A 19375-nucleotide genomic window follows, 5' to 3' on the forward strand; every position below is an offset into this window, starting at 1 on the left:
TAATACCAGGCAATTTCCTCTTCAATTCATCCTCCATTCATTGCTATCAGATGACATCCCATTCTCAATGTATTATTCTCATGTTTCAAACCTGAGTTTAAATCTGTACTGTAAGACTATATCCTGTAGTGGCTGAGAATCAGGAGATCCAGGTTTGTGCTGGTCTACCATTTGCGGGATGTGTGACCTTAGGCAACTTACTTACATTTCTAAGACAGACTTATAAATTAGGAATAATAACACCTTTCTCACAGAATTGCATGTGAAGATTGAACCTAACATATGTAATGCCTTTGCCCCAAGGCCTGACACAAATTAGTATCCCTCAAAGCGGTAGCTCTTATACCAAAGGATATACATAATTATGTTTCACTAAACCAAAGGGGTTGGGGATTCTTAGTCATTTGCCATGTGACAACATTTTCTTTACTCTTAAACATGTGGAACATGTCACCTGTCATTAGGAGAGGATAGTGTAGCAAACCTAGGTCGTTCTATTTCTAAGTGATAATTTATACATATGACAAGAGAAAGAGAATAGATGCTCTTTAGTCTTTATATCTTGCCCTATGTCAAGGAAATTTTTCATGCTTGCTCCTTTGCAAGAAGCTCAAATAAAGATGGGAACAGTGGAATTGTATGTCATCCCTGCCAGTCACATTGGTTTACACTGAGGGAGAGAAGTTCCTGTTTACAGAGCTAGCCTGCAGATGAACCTATCCTTGGCTATCCCTCCTAAGACTGGCAAGGGGAACATTGTGGGAAGTGTCTTTAATTCTCCTTAGACATGGAAACAGTTTCAAGAAAGATCTCATTATCCCAGAAATCTGAGGAACCAGTGGGGGTGATACCTGACTATGACTGAATGTTATCTTGAATACAAAATAAAGGAATTTGTAGAAGCGCCTTCAGATTGATGGTATTTTCTTAGAGTGCTGAATCTTTCATTCAGTCTTATAAAAGAAATCTATTAATTATTAAGACCTGAAAGGAAAAAAAAAATCATCCCTGATGTTTAATTTAAAAAATCTTCCCAAGGAGCCCCAGGGCTAAACTTCTCCCACACTACCCTGAAACTAGTGGGCATATGCTTACTTCCATAATTTTTCTCCCACTCCTCTCCAGACCTGGAAAGGCCCCTTCCTTCCTTCCTCTCCTATCATATTGAGCCCCTTCAGTGCCTTGTGTCTTCCATCATTTTTGTGATGCTGTTTCTGACTACTCCAGCCCATCCTCTACTTCCTCTCTTCTGAACCCTCAGCTGTAATTCTTAGCCTTTTTCTGCATTTATTGACTCTGCTGAGAATCTGATGAAAGCTATGAATCACCTTTCCATTCACTATCCATTTATTGACCCAGGAATTGTATAGATGTATACATAGGCATGAAAACTAGCCTGGTAGTTTGATAACCTAAACCTGTCCTTGAAACTCTAGGTAAGTTCTATAGCTTTTCTCTCCAAATCAACCAAGTTGGTACTGCTTTGTATTATTATTTAGCTAATAAATGTAATACGTGTGTTATCTCTGTACTAGATTAATAAATTATTGAGTATATGGATAATAAATTTCTTAATTTACTAGAATCATTTTCAGTGCTCTTTAAATACCTCTTAAATATTCAGTGCTCTTTAAATACCTCCCGCCCTGCAGGAGTTGGGAGTGAACCAGGAATACCAATGGGTCATTTTGCAGTGATTCTCAACATTGGTTGCCCATTAGAATCACCTAGAAAGTTTTAAAAAATACAAATGTCAGGACCCTGTCTCCAGAATTACCACTTAATTAGTTTGGGATACAGCCTTGGCATTTTGATTTTATTTTAAAGCTTCCAGGTGATTTTAACATGCAGGCAATGTTGAGAACCACTGGTGGGTGGCTAATAGTGAAATCTCCTACATCACACTTATTGGGTTCGAATACCAACTCTCATGCTTTCTTGCTGCATGGTCTTAATCAAGTTACCTCATTGCTCTGAGGCTCAGTTTCTCCATTTGTAAAGTGAGAATAATGATAAATTTAGTTACAAGTTGTTGTGAGGATTGAAGGGGACAAATCTTGAAACATTTGACAGTGTCAGACAAAGATTAAGCACTCAGTAAATATTAGCCACTACTGTTACTTTAAATAACAAACATACACCTGCACAGACAATAAAATATTCATATTACAATCCAGGCCTAAGTGCCCTACCCTCTTAGAGACAACACAAATGACTCTCATTTAATTATTAATTATCAGGGACCTCCTTCTGGCCATTATTCCCAGGGAGTTTTCTCCATGCTTTTGTGCTATAGCACAACTATATCACATGATCCTGTTTCTGGGTGTGGCAGTAGAAACAGCAGAGAAAGCCCTAATGGGAATAATAAGTGAAAGAATCTTGACAAGTGTAATACACATCACAATACAGTCTCTTTGAATCAGTGTCCTTGACTTGATGGCACTACCAGCTTGACCAGGTACATCCCAGGGCACACGCAGAATTCTGCCTTCATGGCACTCTCTGAGATTCCTTGTTTAAGGGTTTTTTTGTGGGAGTTTTGCTTCAGGGGAGAAGATTTCCCTGGGAACATTTTTGTGCAATAATAATCCAAGTATAACTATGTTTTTCTTGGCTTCAAACAGTACTAGCTTTATTTTAGGATTATTGCAAATTTGAAAAGGTAAAGAAATGACACATTAAATACGTTCTTATCATTAGAAAAAATTGTGAGTTCTGTTTCACTTGGATGAATAATACTAGTTTCCTAACGTCTTTCTAAAAAGATGAAATTGAGTATGGCTTTGAATCTTGTATCCCCTCTCACAAAGGCTGAAAACCGATACTCTAAGAAGCATCAGTGAGTCGCTATAAATAAAAGAACATGGCTTCGGCAAATTACTCAATCATTCTCTATCTTAGTTTCCTCTATCTAACATGGGTGTGGCCAAGTATAGGATGAGTGGGAAAACATGTAAAGCACACAAAATGTGGCACCACACTCCCTCTAATGTTCCGCTTGTTTCCAGTACAACTAGTGTGTGGACAACATGTTGTGATGAGAAAATATAAACTTCAAAGCTACGAAGTTCTAGTTTGATCACTGACCCATTCTTCATGAGTTATGTGGCCTTGGGCAAGCCGTTGAACTTTTCAGGACCTTGATAGGTGGTGGTAATTTTAAAGGAGGTAATAGCATAAAATGTTTAGAACAGTGCTTTGTACAAAGTAGGAATTTGGCAGATGTTAGCTTGTGTTCTTCCCAACGGACACTCATATAAGGTAAAATCAGGTATTTCCCCAAAGTGAGTGAGCATGTAGGTTATCAAGAGGAGACTGACTAATTTCTCCAAAACAATTCCCACCCTCAAATAAAATTAAAACAACAACAACAACAACAAATTACATTAATTCATTTGAACTCATTTTAGTGAAGGTGACGCTGGATCCTGTGTACTGGGGAAGTAAAGAAACAAAAACAAAATGGCATTGGGGGAAGAGAGGGATGAATAGGTAGAGCACAGAGGATTTTTTTAGGGCAGCAAAACTACTCTGTATGATACTGTAATGATGGATACATGTTGTTATAAATTTGTCTAAATCTCCAGAATGTACACCAACAGTGAACCCTAATGTAAACTAGGGACCTTGGGTGATGATGTGTCAGTACAGGTTCATTGATTGAAACAAATGTCCCACTCTGGTGGGGGACGGTGATAATGGTATGTTGTGCATGTGTGGGGACAGGAGGCATATGGGATATTTTTGTACCTTTCACTCATTTTTGCTATGAACCTAAAACTGCTCTAAAAAATAAAGTTTATTTTAGAAAACAAACAAATGGGAATAACCCCTTCCCCCTTTTTTTCTATACTCACACAATACCTCTGACACCAAATGCATGGGGTTTTCTCTAACATTAAGCAATTCTCCAACTCTCTGAACACCCACTGGGTGCCCTATGACTTAATTATGACACTAATTACCCGGAGTTAGGATAGACCCCACAGATTAAGGGTTCAATCCCACAAGAATGCCCCTAATTTCAGACGACAATTGCAGATAGTGGGTCCCCAGTTTACCCACAACTTCTGTCTAACTTCACTACAAACTGGGGGTTCCCATAACTCTTTCCTCAGGTGTAAGAATTTGCTATAACGACTCACAGAACTCAGGAAACAGTTTACTTGCTATTATTGGTTTATTATAAAGGATATGACTCAGGTACAACCAAATGGAAGAGATACCTAGGGCAATGTATGGGGGAGTTGTGTGCATGCAGCTTCCACACCCTTCTTCTGGTGCGCCCCCCGCCCCCAAAAGCTCCAAGTGTTCACCGACATGGAAGGATTTTTATGGAGGCTTCCTTACATAGGCACGATTGACGAAATTATTGACCACTGGTGATTAAGTCAACCGTCCAGTTCCTCTCCCATCCCTGGAGGTCTAGGGTTCGGCTGAAAGTTCCAACTCTCTAATCATTTGATTGGTTCCTCTGGCAACCAGCACCCATCCCACAAGTCACCTCATTAGCATAAACTCAGGTGTGGTTGATTATGAATAACAAAAGACGCTCTTCTCACGCCAAACATGAAATTCCAAAGGTTTTAGATGCTGTACGCCGGGAACCAGGGACGAAGACCTAACACATATTTCTTATTGTATCACAGTACCACAGGGAATTTAATGATTTCAATGGGAACAAAGAGACTTGGACCCCACTAGTAAGATACAGACAAAGTACTAAAACCCTAGTTTTCCTGTTTCCTAATTCAGTACCCTTTCCTCCCAGCTGTGCAATAAAGCGTACTTCCTGATTTTATGGTGTTTCTGTATCACGTTTTACATACACATTTATCAGCAATCTGCATTTAGGTCAAATAATGCTTCGGTTCATCTTCCCTTTCTTTCCAAAGTTTGCCATCTGTTCCAGACCACTGGTTCCCCAGGCCTCTCCAACATTACGCTAGCTCTCTTCAAGCCTAAATCTTCTTTCTGTTCTCATTAATTTTACTGATTCTTTGTGCAGAATGCTAGCGGGAAAATGTGCTGCTTTATGCACAGGACTATTTTTAAGTTATCGCCATGAATATCAGAGGACATTATTATCAAAGAAGATAATTTTTTCCTCTTCCAGAGCAACTTCACCAATCATATTAAATTATTTTGCTTTAAAAAAATTGGACTGAAAATCAAACAAGTAATTGTCTTTTCCTACCCCCACCTTGTTTATTTTTCTTTTGTCTTTCTAATTTCTGTTTTCCACATTTCCATTTTTTGTCTTCCACTCTCTGTTCCTTGCTGACAGCTAGTAGAAGTTTAAATGACTTGAGCTTAATTGGCAACTACCTTGTTTGACAGGTTATATTGAATTACTCTTTCCTGTTCTATTTTTTTGGCATATTAAATTAATGCTAGACCATATTCCCTTCTCTTTGTGCTTTAGAGAGTTCAAGCACAAAAGTAGATAATTTTATTACAAAAATGAAAATTATGACAATGATCAACTATGGCTGTTTTGTTAATAGTTTTATTAAAAAAATACTGAAATTTTTAAAATAAAAAACTAGCTTTTTTTGTCTTCTGCCATAACAATATCAAATCTAAAAAATAATCCAATTTATTCTATTATTTTAAACTATTGGTCAATCCGAGTCTAGAAAGTTTGGTATATAGTAAGCACTCGATAATAACTGTAGAATAAATGAGTAGAAAATAGTAGAATCTAAAAAAAAAAAAAAAAACTTGATTTTCTGATTGATGCAGTGTTATTACTGATGGTTCTTAAAACTAAATTTCCTATCTTAAATCTTTTGCTATAAAAGGATGAAGACCAGTAATAGCTAGTCTCTTACACTAAGAAAACTCCAAAACACTTATTGAGGTAGGTTTTTGAGGCTTGTAGAACTATTGCAGCTCCATCCGAATAGTGATCAAAGTTCACAGAATAAATCTATTATGATGTAATTAGTTTCCACTTTGACATCTGTTATTTTATTTATTTTTTGAAGTATTAAAAGCAAGTTTAAGCACTCACACCGAAATAATTGCCCCTGCAATTTCAATGTTAAATAAAAAACTACTTTGTTATAATAACAAGCCTAGGAAAGCATTAGATATCATTTGCCAAAATATGGGCAGCCATATTGATAACATGTGTACCCAAAGGATACCTATTAAAATCCAAGGTGGCAAAATTGGTGGGGTCATTCCAGTTCTGAGAGGTTATCTTATGCAACTCACTTGAAAATCCAACACCATCTCAGCTATATTCAGCATGCATTAAAGCCGGCGTGAAGCTACTTAGGTACCACTTTGTGGTAATTAAGGATGTGCCACTTTTTGATCACTCAGCCCAGCTTGATCTCTGCTTCACAGAACATAGGATGTACCAGGTGGCTCTTCATGCTAGAAAACACTGTGCTCTCCCAGCAACTCAAAGAAAGATTAAGCATTACTTTGCTGGCTTTCAAAAATCACTCAGAGAAAATCTACTTTAAAAATTAAGAACACAGATGACACTCAAAGAAAAACCACCTGCTGTTTGGAACAGAAACCAGTATTCACTTTGTAAAATTTCGTCTAGAACTTCTATCTTTGATTTTTGAATAGAGACACAAAGTGCAAGTTTCAAGAAAATTTTTTTAAAAATCAAGTTAAATGAAAGCAGTTATACTTCAAATGTTTTCTTAATGACAAATATTACTTGAAAGTTTCATGGCTTTCATTACTATATATTTAAATATATAGTTATGTACCTTCTGGTTTAAAAATAGATCTTTTCAATTAATGGAACTTATTGTCTATTTATACAAAATACTCATCATGTAATCAATAGGAGATGAACCAATGCCTCCTATCAAGAGGCTTTATTTATTTTTTTTTCTGGAAGACCGAATACAAACACCTGCAAAAATAAAAATGTACTTATGAAGTAGCATACTGAGAAGTTCTAATTAATAAAAGTCAAAATAAATACATGCATACTATAATTACACACGGTAGGTATTTAAAAATCTGAACCAAAGTCTCTCCATCTGCCTTTACCCCTACAACACCTGCCATTATTTCCTTGTGCTGACTAGGCTGCTGTCGTTCTGGAGAAGCAATGACAAGGCAGACCATAGACAAGAGAGAGGTGCAATAGTTAATTTAATGTGCCAACTTGGCTGGGCAACAGTGCCACAATATGGGGTCAATCATTATTTTGGTTGTTTCTGTGAGGGTGTTTTGAACAAGATTCACATTTGAATCAGTGGACTGTGGGTAAAGCAGATCACTCTCCAGAATGTGGGTGGGCCTCATCCAATCAGTTGAAGGCCTGACTAGAACAGAAGACTGACCTTCCCCTGAGCAAAAGGGAATTTTCCAGCCTATGGCCTTTGGGCTTGAACTGCAACGTTGGCTCTTCCTAGGTCTCCAGCCTGATGAGTTTTGGAGTGCCAACCTCCATAATCATGTCAGCCAATTCCTTAAAATAAATCTCTTTCCCTATGGATACACATCCTATTTGTTCTGTTTCTTTAGAGGACTCTGACTAATATAAGAGGCCAAATTCTTGACTTTTGAATTTCAAAAGTCTAGACCCAGATGTAAGATAAAAAATTTAGAAGAACACAGCTCGGTAATAACCAAGCCTTCCCATTCCCCAACTAGATGAAGATTCTCTAGAGCAGAAGAGGAAATGAGAAAATGGGAACGTGAAGAGAGCTCAGATGCAGGTGCATCCCTGAGACAGTGTCATCTACACTGTCTTTCTCTGAGGGCCAAGTCTGTGAGGTGGAAATGTTGGTTGAGGTGATGATGTTGGTGGGAGAACCCTACACAAGTTTAAACATAGGGATGATAGGGAGGATCTGACAATAGGGAGGGCCTGGAACCCATCTCCAGACGGAAAGATTGCACTCTCCGCCATCAGCGTGTTGGGAGCAGCCTATACATCTGTACGGTATGTCTGCCCAGAAGGACCTGAGAATTGCGGAATTACCTGCACTAGAGACTGCTTTGGAGACACTATAGGAACCCTCAGGATTTGGGAGCAGCAGAGACATGGCACAGAGAGCTGGCAGACTTGAAAATGGCTGGAGGTTTAGAACAAAGGAGCATGCACAGGGACCTGCCTAAACTACTAACTAAAGGCAGGGGGAAAGGACAACCCCACTGCAGATGCCTCAGGGAGAGCTGAGTACTGAGAGGAAGAGATGCCCCTCCTCTCTCATGACTTTGTAGTAGATAATGTCCCAGACTTATATGCAACCCTCAGGCATGGAGGGGATAACCCTGAATTGACTGAGATTAACTTTCCTCCTCCCCATAGAACTAAGGCTCACAAAAGAAATTAAGTTATTTTTAAAAATTTCATTTCCCATTCCTACCCATTTGAGTTTCATGGTCTGCTCTACCTGTAATAAGGAGGCTAGAGGACGAGAGGAAAGTATGGACTAGAGGAAAGAGAGAGGGAGGGATTTGGGAGATATGGGTTCTAGCCCACGCTTGGTCAGCCATAATTTTGGAAATTTTAGCTTCTTTGAGCTCAGTTTCCTCTAATGCAAAATGAAGGAATAGGCTAGAAGTTCCCTGCCAGAAGCAAGGTTTTTTTTTTTTTTTTTCTTTTCCTTTATATACATCGCCAGTGATCTAAAAATATAAAATGAAACATCCGGTTTAGAAGGAAATACTGCTGTCCAAAAACAATGCTAAATTTTGCATTTACACAGTTTCCAGTCCATATCCAGTACCCAATAAGTGTCTGTTTAAGTGAAATGAAGCAAATCCCATAGTTCAGTGTTGAAATTATCCTTGGGGTCTCGTCACCTAGCTACATCTCACTGTTCTGGTTGGTAAATACATAACAGTCAATTCTCTCTAACAATAGATGATAGGGCCAAGGAACAGTCATCAAGTTCATTTCTCTGCTACATGCTAAGCAATATGAAAGATCTTCCATTCACGACCTGGTAAATCATAGCTTCTTCAGGACGTAAAGAAAAAGAACAGAAGAATGAAGCATAAAAAGATTTCTCTCTCTTTCCTTATTAGGGAAGGTATTTACCCATAACCTTCTTGGACACGAAGGGGAAAAAGGCCAGTAATTATCCATCTATTCAACCAAAGGAATGATGCTGAAAGGGGCACAGAACAGTGGGGTAAATGTTACGTGCTTCTATCTGTCCCTCTCTCCAACATTCCAAGGCAACTGTTCTAGCACTTACAATCACATACTATCTATAGTACCGATCAAGGCCCTAGCAACTTTAGTAAAACTCAAGGTACACACCATAAAAATCATGTGTAATGTTCTGAGATCCATCAAGAAAGACAACAAAGGAAAAATTCTCTGGCCATCTAAATGGCAGCATTATCTAGGCGCTCTGTGGTGTTACAGAAAATGTGCAACATTTGCAAAGCCTCTGCATGTGGCTGACAATCTTTCATGGTACTAGTGCAGGGCTAGACATCCCAGGACTCATTTGAAGAGCAAAGAGCTCCAGCAGGCAAACTGTGCCAGCCCACACAAAACAAACAGTGAACAGCAACCAATAAGCCCACCCACACAGCCAGGCCTCGAGAGCCTGGCTGATGATTTTCCTCTGCAGACAGCTTCTGCAATGTGAGATGCAGCTTAGCCAACCCTTCCTCCTACCCAGCACTTGCCTTTAAAAGATGAAAAACAATGAAAAAATTCAAAAAGAAGCAACATTACATCTGCTAGGCATATAGATTTGTATTGGACACAATTTCCAGCCCAAGCACAAAATTTGACCTTCAGGTTGGAGGTGAATGGACACTTTAGGAGCTCCCAGTGGCCTACCTTGTGAAACTCCCCAGCTCTGTCTTTTAGAGACCTGCAAGTGCTCTTGACTATTAAATCCTCCAAACTACTGCTCAGGCCTGAGCTGCCTCTCCATACCATTTTCTCTAATTCCTGCCAGGATTCAGATTGTTTTCCTTTAATTCTCAGAGTCGCCACCCTTTATCCATCAAGGGGGTTCTTTTATCTCCAGACTCAGTTTCCCCCTTTCCTTGCTGACCTTGAGGAGAAGTCCCCAGGTCATTTTCACTGTTGCTAGCAGTAAAGAGAAGAAGGCAGAGACCCAAACATTTGTGGCAGTTCTCAAGTCCATTTCTTAGATGATACCTAGAAGCATAACTGGCATAATATTCTCCTATCCATGAAGTGATGGTCCTGTGACCAAACCCCACCCCTGCATATCTTATACTATGCTAATCTCTGTTTTCAAAAAAAAAAAAAAAAGCCATTTTACAAGATACTATTGCCTCTTAAAAACATAATGAGGAAAAAGCAATTCCTGTCAACTGGAGTTTACATTTCTAAGGCTCTTCAGAAAGAGACATTTTAATCTTGAATGGCTCTCCGCCCAAGATTGGTCATTTCTACACACTATTTTCCAATGAACCATTTCAGCTACTTGGTCAATTTTTTTATAAAATTATCCCTATCATTTTGTTCTTCTGTGGTAACACCTCTTGAAGTATTAGATTTCTATTGACTGAGAATACCTGTGTCCACACCACCAATACCAACAACCTCCCTCAAAGAAGAGCCAGGACAATGTGCAGAGAACTAATGAGCGCTTCCCAGCCAGGAGACGGCACTGTGCGTCGTGAGGTTCCACACTCACAAGTGTTACTAACCCAAGTCTGACAAACTTCACATATTTATGTAGCACCTTCCTTGACTGGCAGACTAAACTGCTTCTTAACATTTGTTCATAATCTTTCAGTTTTCCAGCCAGAAAATATTAACTCCAGCTAATACTCAAAGATAGTATCAAAGATAGCAAGGCACTGAAAAGTTTGCTCGGCCAGGGCCTCCAGAAGTCGAATAAAGATTGTCACGCTGCCGGACTCCAAGGCCATCTATAAAGATGGATGGGAGGCTACAGAGAGCAGTGGTTATGAGTCACCCTGCCCAGCCTGAACCCTTGCTCTCTAAGTAACTTTGAGAAAGCCTCACCATGGCTCAGGTTCCTCATGTCCTAAGTGCTGTCAATCATTGGTTAGCTGGAAAGACTTAATAAGTTAATGAATGGATAGTGCTCAGATCTGTCCCACGGTAAAGGACTCATAAATATTAACTGTTACCACTGCTCTGCAGCATCAGGGTAATTATCATCCAAAAGCTTTCCAGATCAGAAAGACTTGAGCCAACTCAGAAAGAGTAGAGGTAAAGATCTTTCAAAATGACAGTCCAGATAACATATTCTCAAGCACAGCTGCAGCAGCCTCTTAACTGGTCTCCCTGTCTCCAGACTGGTCACCTCCCATCAATTCTCTTCACTCTGGGGAAATCTCCCTTTTTAAAACATAAACCTAATCCAGTCACTTCCATGTTGAAGAGGCTTCGATGGCTCTGCACTGACCTGAGAGTAGAAATCCGAATGCCCCGCTGGTTCTCAAGTCTTCCACCTTTCCAGCCTCTCTTGCCATGTCCGCCTGACTCTGTGTGCCTGGCATGCTGAATGTCTTTTAGCTCCTCCAACATGCCACACTCTCTCTCACCTAAAGGCTTCCACACGTGCTCTTCTCTTTGGCTGAAAACTTCTCTCTTCTCCATCCCCACCCATATCCATACCTCTCCTTTATAAATACCTCATGACTCAGCTTTCAAGTCACTTCTTCTGAGTTCATGACTAACCCTTTAGACTAGGTTAGTGCACCCCCTCCATAAAGCACTATATTTCCCTGTCATAAGTAATCAAGTTATTGCTGGTCTACTTTCTGTGCTAAACTATAAGTCCACTTTTCACCACTGTATCCTCAGTACCTAGCCTGTTATCTGGGACACAGTAAACACTCAGGAACTCTTTGTTGAAAGAATAGCAATCTCAGTCCGTATGTGCAAGACAGAATCGACTTCATAGGGTTGAGTTAAACATGGGTTGACTTCAGAGATCAAATTTAATAGCCTCCTCTCTCCCTAATCTCCTGGATCCTTTCCCCTGGAATTCCCAAGAAACTTCACTGCACTTTTGTGGTAGCCTCTTATAATATTTAAGCTGTTTTTGCCATAGCAGGCTTAATACAAAATGATCTGTAAAAGGCTGATCACTTCAAAATAATGAATCTTTGTTGTTTTGTTACAGAACATGGAAAGTCCGATATAAGATATCAAACATCCCTCCCCCGTTCCCACCAAAATAAAAATATGCAATATCTACAACATTTTATGTTAAATTTCCAGGGATTGATGCTATCCAGGTTAAAAGAACCTTGTGCCAAAAACTTCACATAAATCAAGGACAGTAATTTCCTCTGCAGTCTGTGGCTATGAAAGGGAGATTTCTGTCATGGGTTTTGAAATCTAGATTACTTTCTTCACTCTAAAGAATAATTCCAATTGAAAACAATTAAGAAAAATAATTCTTCAGGCATTCAACAAAAATAAATAAAAACACATCCTGATCTTTTCCTTGTTATATATCTCTCAGAATATACTCTCTTATAATGACATAATCTCTATGAGTTATCATGGACCAACCATGACATAGACAAAGTTAGTTCCATGGAAAGACAAAAAAGAGGATTTGAAAGGTAAAATATAATGCAAGAACCTAGAATTAGGAGTTCAGAATACAAGTAGAAATGCAAAGCAACAATTAGAATAAATAGCAAAACGAAAATTCAATTACTTGAGATCTCTTACAGTCCATTCTAATCTAAGCGAGTCTGGTATAGACATAATTTGTCAACATCAAGCTTGCAGCAGGATCATAGCAAGGGAGAGGGAGCGTGAGAGAAAGAAACTGAACAGAGAAAGGAACTCAGAGACACTAGACACAATTCTAATATTTCTGCTATATTTTCAAAATAAAGGTCAAATGGTAATTCTGTTTGATTCTTGATGAATCCACAGGAGGGGCTCTGATCAATCATTTTTCAAGTAATGGGGTTTCATTTTCCCTATCTATATTATTTCCTTAAATGGTTGACCTTTGGCCAAAGCAAGGCAGGTAACCTCCCTATGATTAACACATTGCTAGCTTTTTGGTACTATTTTTTATTTTTATTTTTTTTAATTTATTTATTTTTGATTTTTTTCTCTTTTTAATTAATTTATGATTATTTTTTTTTACATATTTAGATGTTGTTCTGGAGCAGTTGGTGGGGAGGGGGAGAAGGAGAAGAGGAGGCTATAGGGTGAAATGAGGGAAGGTGGGGTGTGGTCAAGGCACCTGGCACCCCTCTCATTCTATCGGGTAAGCCCAGGGGGCTTCTGGCTGCAGCTTGGTGGTCATTGCTGGGCTGGATGCAGACATCCGGGGGGCATGGCCAAGGCCTGAGGCCCCCACTGCCCTGTCTCGGAAGCGTGGGGCACTTCTGGCAGTAGCCTGGTGGTTGTCACTGGGCTGGATGCAGACATTGCAAGGGCATGGCCGAGGCCCATGTCCCCCACTCCCCCGCACTGGCTTGGGAGCCTGGGGCACTTCCAGCAGCGACCTGGTAGTCATTGCTGAGCTGGATGCAAATGTTGGGGGCCCATGGCTGAGGCCCAAGGCACCCCACTGTCCTGACTTAGGGGCCCAGGGCACTTCCAGTGGCAGCCTGGTGGTTGTCACTGGGCTGGATGTGGTCATTGAGGAGTGTGGCTGAAACCCTCAGCTCCCCACCACCCTGGCTTGGTAGTGTGGGGGCCTTTGGTCCTTCTAGTTTTATAGGTGTTCTTTGGTGGTGTTAGACCTTTACTAGTTAATATCAGAATTTTGCCTCTGGTCTGTGGGTTTTTGTGTTTTCTTTCAGTTCTCTGTTGGATTATTAACTACCCCCACTACTTAAACTCTGTAGTGGAACTAATTTGTTGTCCTTTGCTTACTTCTAAAATAGGGGTACCTTCTGAGGGGACCAGCACTTGAACCTTGTGGTTGAGCTTAATTGCTGCTTTGCTGCTGATTCCCTAGGGAAGGCTTTTAAGGCAGCTCAGGGTTTAATGTTTGACATTGTAAGTACTTCCGGTCTTGTGAGGTTCAATACACCTGGCTGCGTGGAAATTCTGGTCTGGGCCTGTGTCTTTTCAGCAAACTGTACCCCCTGCAGTTCTATATTCCTGACCAGTCTCCACTGAGTGAGCCTGTCCTGATTGGAGGACAGATCAGCTGTCCTTGCTGTGCCCCAATGTTCCCCTGGTGGGCCAGTCTCCCCACCCCTTGCATTCCAGACATTTCCCATGGGCAGGGCCATGCCTTGGTCCCTTGCAATGACTCATCAGCCTCTGAGTGGCTCCTTTTTCCAGTTGTCTGTGGCCCTTCACTCCTATGTGGGTCCACGGGAACCCTGTTAGTGATCTTGCTGGGCTGGGGGCCGCCAAGGCCCTCCTCTCCTCTGCAGCCTCCAAGAAACTTCATCTGAAGGGCACAGCTGTGGCTTTTGCTAGCTCCTGCTCCATGCACTCACCAGGGACAGCCTAGAAGTGGCCAGGGCTCGAAACAGTTGGAGCAGTTCTTTCTTTCTCTCTTCATGGCTTCTCCTGCCTTTATCAACTCCATAGGTCTCTCCTCCTCTTCCCCCGAGCTCTAGTGGCCCCAGCTTAGCATTTGCTGCTTTTTATAGTTGTAAATAGGTTGATTACGGGAAGGAGCGATGCTGGGGACCACCTATTCCACCATCTTCATTGCAAGTCAGTCTGGTACTGTTTTTTAAAAAGTTAGTTTCCCATTAATAACTTTCAGACAATCTATTGTTGTTAAAAGATAAATTGTTGAAACTCAATGATCCTTTGTAAGAAAGTAGTAACATAAACTTGTTAAACTACATTTTATCAACAAGAATTAACTACTGTAAAGATTTTGGGTTAAAGACAGGCATGGGGGTGGAAATGTCAATGAACAAGAGTGCCTTTTCATGCTCCTCAATCATGGTACATTTGCTCCACTTCAGCAAAAAATGAGCCTTCCATGAGATATTTGGAAAACAATTTTCAATCCATGTATTTGTTGGCTGCCCATAAATGTGAAATAGTATTTATTCATTCATGCATAATACATGGCATATGGTATTTATTACAGATGATTAATAAATATTTGCTGAATATATAAATGAATAATCAGAGAATTAATGACTAATTTCTTGGAAGCTGCAAACTGAACTGGAATAATGGTTGTCAAGTTTGACAGTCTAACTTTTCAATTGGAAAACTATTTACAATCCAAATTAAGAAAGGAAAGAGAAGAGAAAGAAAGGAAGATATAAAGAAAGAAAGAGTTTGTGCAGGTCTCAGGTCAATGTTTTTTTTTTTGTTTGTTTTTGTTTTTTTTGTCTTTTTTGTGGCCTGTAAGGGGATCGCAACCCTTGGCTTGGTGTCAACTGCACCGCGCTCAGCCAGTGAGAGCACCGGGCATCCCTATATAGGATCCAAGCCCGCGGCGGGAGCGCTGCTGCACTCCCAGCGCTGCACTCTCCCGAGTGCGCCATGGGGTCAGCCCTCAGGTCAATGTTGACTCATCTCAAGCTGACAGCAGTGAGGATGGGAAGATGAAGGGAAAATTAGTTATACAAATGATTAAAACCCTATGGCCCCCTGCAGGGAGATTTCTAATTATTCTGAATCATTGTTTTTAATCTAAAATTGATGAAAAATAGATTCCCAGCAAAACTTAAAAATAAAATTAAACCATTAAACCCATTAGTGAATAAGACAAGAACAATAATATTCAGCTGATACTCATGTTCTGCTTTCTTCCTATTGGATTTCAACTTAAACTACTAAAAGCTCTTGCTATTTAGTCTATTTTTTTCCCTTTGAGAAACCGTTTAAGACCAGAAAAATATATATAATATTCTGTGTAGTAGGAGCTACTTTTTAAGCAATGGAAAATTTTTTAAAACTTATAAATGAAGATCCATTAATTATATTAGGAAAAAGAGAAATTCTTCACTTGAACATATTCTGTGTCTATTAAAATATGGAAATCTTCCACATTTTCATGTAAAATCATATTTCATGGCTTTTAATTCACAAGCGTAGAGTATTATTTTGAAAGAAAAATGTCCTTTGAAATTGCTTAAGTTTAACTGAGAGTCTAAAGCCAAATTTATCCTTTACTCTCCAACCAAAAAAAGTCAGTTCTCTTTCTTTATTTGATAAGATCCATTAATGGCATTAATCTTTCTGTAGTTAGCCAGGGTCTAAACTCTAAAAGTCACCAGCAATGTACCTTTTCATGCCTTTTTTACATCCAATGAACATATCTTGTTTCTATATCAATCAACTGACCAAGTACTTATGGAACATATTACAGCAATTGCTGGAAGTAGTGGAGAATAATGATCCTTGCTTCAAAGGAGTTTACAATTAGATTTGGAGACAAGATTAACATGCTAATGAAACAATTATCAAAAAATAACAGAAGATATTATAAAATTAAATAGTACCTTATGAAAGCATAAACTGTAATTATAGAAATTTGGAGAAAGATGCTGATCCAGGAAAGAAGGAAAGGTTACTGAATACATCTTAATCATTGCCATAATTATTATTATTTTGCATCAAATGCTTATATATTATTGCTGCAAAATGAGTTCTTACGTTGGCTTATTTTCGCAATCAAGGAAATTTAAGGTCCAATGAAGAGAGATGACCACCCAAAGTCCCCATAGCTAGATAGTGGAGGGATTTAAGCCCAAGCCTCACAAGTTCCTGAGTTCCTTCCACATTGCAGCACTGCTTTTTATGAAGTTGGGTGGACTCTGATACCTGGAAAACTTTATTATGCAGAGGAGAGGGGCAAGGCTATTCAGGCAAAGTATGTAGCATGAGACATGGGAAAGCAGGAATCTATCCCTTCTCACCTCAAATATTTATCAAGCTCACAAGTATGTGCTAGACCCCCTTGATGGGAATCAATAGAAAGCATAATACTGGCCAGCCCTGTGGCTCACTCGGGAGAGTGCAGTGCTGGTTGGGCAGAGGCCGTGGGTTCAGATCCTATATAGGGATGGCTGGTGCTCTCACTGGCTGAGCGTGATACAGACCACACCAAGCCGAGGGTTGCAATCCCCTTACCGGTCAGGAGAAGACAAAAAAAAGAAAAAAAAGAAAGCAAAATAGTCATGACCTTTGCCTTCATGGAGTTTAGACCAGGGGAGGTATACACTAGTCAAATAAATATGAAACAAATATAAAATTGTAGCTGATGTAGGTGCTGTGGGGAGAGGTTTATGCTATAATAAGACAGAATTGAAAATTTAACCTATAAAGAAGGCTTTCATGAGGCATATAGATGTGTATCTGATTACATTAGCATGGAAAAAAGATACACAAGACCACACTTTACATGATACAGATTGGATATGAGGGGTGAAATAATGGTGAACAGTGGAAGAGGAAAAAAAGCCAAAAGAAAATAGTTCTCCATGATTAAAACAGAATGCATACATTAGAAGTTATGGAAACCATATGCTATTGGTGATTATCTCAAGGTGGTGGGGTTTCAGGTATTTTATGCTCTTTCTTATGATCTTCCATATTGTTTTAATTCTCTTTACAATGACCATGTGTTACAGTGGCCCCCCTTTATTCGTGGGAGGTATATTCCAAGACCCGTCAGTGGATGCCTGAAACCTCCGACAGTACCCAAACCCTATAGGTTTATATATCATGTTTTTTCCAATATGTTCATGTCTTCCACCCACAATTTTAATGCCTTTTCCATCTTGACTAAGCACTAATCATGCACTGTGGCTGTGACTTTTGCAGTTTGAGGTACAACAGCAAAACTAGCACAATTTTTTTTCCTTCTTCACAATTTCATCAATAGAAGGTTCATTCTTTTCGTAGATCTTAGCAACCTCAGCATACTTTTTATTTTTCTTATTCTTGATTAAGTCAAGAACTTTCACCTTTTCACTTAAAGAAAGCATTTTATGGCTTCTCTTTGGCTTATGCAAATTGCCAGCATCACTACTCTTGTGCTTTGGGGCTATTATGAAGTAAAATAAGGGTGACGTGAACACAAACACTGTGATACCAAGATAGTCGATCTGATAACCAGGACATCTATGACTGACTAAGGGGTGAGGAGGTCTGCAGCAGGGACACGCTGGACAAAGGGATGATCCATGTCCTTGGAGGTGGGGGGATGGCATGAGATTTCATCATGCTACTCAGAACTGTGCATGATTTAAAACTCATCAATTGCTTATTTCTAGAATTGTCTATTTAGTAGTTTTGGACTGTGGTCAATAAAGGGTAACTGAAACTGGAAAGTGAAATTGAGGATAAAGGGGTACTACTGTGTTTATATTATCTTGTTCTCAGGTGTCTTAGTCCTTTCAGGCTGCTCTAACAAAATACCTTAGACTGGGTAACTTATAAATAACAGAAATTTATTTCTCACAGTTATGGAGGCTGGAAAGTCCAATATCAAGACACCAGCAGCTTCAGAGTCTGGTGAGAGCCTTTTCCTCATAGATGGTGACTTCTATCTGTCCTCACATGGTGGAAGGGGCAAACAAGCTCCCTTAGGTCTCTTTTATAAGAGCACTAATCCCATTTATGAGGGTGGAGACCTCATGACCTAATCACTTCCCAAAACTCACCTTGGGGAGTAGGATTTCACATATGAATTTTGGGGGGATACACACATTCAGACCAAAGCAGTGGGGGGAAATATTTCCTAAGGGAATTGCTCTTGAAAAACCTGCAATTCGAAAGTAAGCAATGGCTTTCAGGTTATTTGTAATCAATATTTATTTCAAGATTTCTGAAATCTTGGGGCATTATAGAGAACAACTATAACTGTCCCACCAAACTAAACGTTTGAAGGAAAAAAACGATAGAATTTGTTGGTGCTCTGGGTATGAGGGAAGAGACTATCCAGAAGTGAGCACTATGTATGATAAAGAGATGAGGGTTACAATGTTACTGAATTGATTTCATCCATTTGGTGGATATTGGTGAGACAAGAAAAAATACTACATTTATGTGAACAAATAATTTACCTAGATTCTTCAGTAGACAATTTTTATTTTGAGCAGTAATTGATTTTACATCACCATTGGCAACTGTGATTTCATCCATTTGGTGGATATTGGTGAGACAAGAAAAAATACTACATTTATGTGAACAAATAATTTACCTACATTCTTCAGTAGACAATTTTTATTTTGAGCAGTAATTGATTTTACATCACCATTGGCAACTGTATCATGGCTGATGGGAAGAGAGAGTTCAGTAAGAATTAAAAGAGAATTCAAGCTCTTTATTGGGAGGAATAGATGACAACCAGAAAATAATTCTCTAAATAAGATTAAAAATATAAAGATCTGAAAAGTTTAAAAGGACTTTAATGAGAAAGAAAGAGGAAGAGAGAAAGAAAAGAAAGAAAGAAAGAAAGAAAGAGAGAGAGAGAGAGAGAGAGAGAGAGAGAGAGAGAGA

At 39.5% G+C, this 19375-nt stretch overlaps 1 protein-coding gene across 1 annotated transcript in view; it reads right to left on the bottom strand.

Annotated features, from left to right (window-relative positions):
* NECAB1 (N-terminal EF-hand calcium binding protein 1) overlaps nt 1-19375 on the bottom strand; it is a 189890-nt gene that overhangs the window by 123232 nt on the left and 47283 nt on the right. The window lies entirely within an intron of this gene.

The sequence above is a fragment of the Galeopterus variegatus genome, unplaced genomic scaffold (assembly GCF_000696425.1).
Source record: "Galeopterus variegatus unplaced genomic scaffold, G_variegatus-3.0.2 Scaffold2924, whole genome shotgun sequence".
NCBI lineage: Eukaryota > Metazoa > Chordata > Mammalia > Dermoptera > Cynocephalidae > Galeopterus > Galeopterus variegatus.